Raw genomic sequence first — 1936 nt, forward strand, 5'->3', positions numbered from 1 at the left:
GGTGGCATCAGCCTTTATTGTGGGGTCTGCACAGTAGGTGCTGGGCCCCTCCTGCTGAGGGAAGGCTGAGACTCCAGCCTGGACCGACCATCCAGTCTCCAATGAGCCCATCCTCCTCCGTGCACTGGATCCGGGTCCTGTGGGGTAACTCCGCCTCCATCACCCCTTCCCACGTGCTCGGGTGCGTTGCGAGTCAGGAAGCAGGAGCCAGGGCAGGTGGCGGGTCACCGGGTGCAGCAGGCCTGGGGCTTGGGCCCTGGCCCGTTAGCTGCTGAGGCAAGGGCCGTGGCCCCGGCCATGCCACCCTCAGGCTCTGGGTCCAGGCTCTCGTAGATGGTGGGCAGCGAGGTGCGCTGGCTTAGCCGCCGGCGCAGGCCAACCAGCAGGGGCTGGGGCAGGGAGGCCACATCCACGTTGTTGCCCAGGTCCACCCAGGCCAGCACCGGGAACTTGGTGTTGTCCTTGATCACCTCAGTGAGCTCACGGGCGGCAGCCCGCGTCAGCCGGTTGCCGTTGAGCAGAAGCTGGGTGAGGCGGGGCAGCGTCCAGAGGCTGGGCAGCAGCCGGTGCAGCAGCTCATCACTCAGCCCCGTGAAGCTCAGGTCCAACACTGCCAGCCTGGCGCCCTGGCTGCCCAGGTAACGCATGATATGCTGCACGTCCCGCACCGACAGTGGTATCCCCGATAGGTTCACGGTCTCCCGCGCCGGCAGAGTCTTCTGGAGGTTGCTCTTGAGGCAGCTCTGGGTCTTCCTTCGGGGCAGGCTGGACCCCTGCTGCCGCTTGGAGTGAGGGGTGAGGTGGTAGATGAGCTGCCGGCAGGTCTTGTCCGAGGACTTCCAGAGCGCATAGTCCTGCGGGGACAGCGCGACTTGGGGCACTGCAGGTCCCGGGCCAGGTTCACAAGCAGGTCGTGGGAGATGGGGTCCACCAGATTGAGGAAGGCCACATTCCTGTAGAGGATGTCTGTGAGAAGGGTCCCCTCGCAGGAGGCGCAGCAGCTGCCGGGCGCGCTCCGGCCGCCGCTCGCGGAGCGTCGACTGGATCTCGCGGAGCCAGCGCACCCGGTGCTCATAGGGCGCCGGCCCGCACCCCGCCGCCGCCCCAGCCTCCGAGCCCGCTTCGGGCCCGGGCCGCCGGCCCAGCCGCGCCCCCGTGGCCGCCGCGCGGAAGGGTGAGTCCTCCAACTTGTTCTTCTTTTTCAAGATTGTTTTGTCTTTTTGGAAGTTCCCTTGAACTTCCATATGAACTTTAGGATGGATTATTCTACCGTGCATAAAATGCCATTGGGATTTTGATGGAGATTGGGTTAAAAATGTAGATCACTTTGAGTATTGTGGAAATCTTAACAATACTGTTTTCTAATCTATGAACACGGGTTGTCTCTCCATTTATCTATGTTTTCTTTCATTTATTTCAGCAATGTTTTGTAGTTTTCAGTGTGGAAATCTTTTACCCCCTTGAATAAGCTAATTCCTAGGTATTTTATTCTTTTTGATGTTATTGTAAAGGGAATTGTTTATTAATTTCCTTTTGCGGTTGTTCATTGTTAGTGTATAGAAATGCAACTAATTTTTTAGTGTTGATTTTATACCTTGCAATTTTGCTGATTTCATTTATTAGTTCTAAGAGGTCCCCCCCACTCCCCGCTTTGGTGTGTGTGTGGAGTTTTCTACATATAGTATAATGTCATCTGTGAATGGAGATAATTTTACTTTCTCTTTCCCAATTGGGATGCCTTTTATTTCTTTTTCTTGATTGACTGCTCTGGTTAGAACTTCCAATTATATGTTGAATAGAAGTGGCAAAACCAGGTATCCTTGTCTTATTCTTCATCTTAGAGGAAAAGTCTCTCACCACTGAATAGGATGTTAGTTGTGGGTTTTTCATATACAACTTTTATTATGTTGAGAGAGTTTCTTTCTATTCCTAGTTT

General features: G+C 54.6%; 1 pseudogene; it reads right to left on the bottom strand.

Annotated features, from left to right (window-relative positions):
• Positions 1–224: 224 nt before the first annotated feature.
• On the bottom strand, positions 225–1244 carry LOC103091230 (leucine-rich repeat-containing protein FAM211B pseudogene; annotated as a pseudogene).
• Positions 1245–1936: the final 692 nt, after the last annotated feature.

Source organism: Lipotes vexillifer, unplaced genomic scaffold (genome assembly GCF_000442215.2).
Source record: "Lipotes vexillifer unplaced genomic scaffold, Lipotes_vexillifer_v1.1 scaffold514, whole genome shotgun sequence".
In the NCBI taxonomy this organism is placed as follows: domain Eukaryota; kingdom Metazoa; phylum Chordata; class Mammalia; order Artiodactyla; family Lipotidae; genus Lipotes; species Lipotes vexillifer.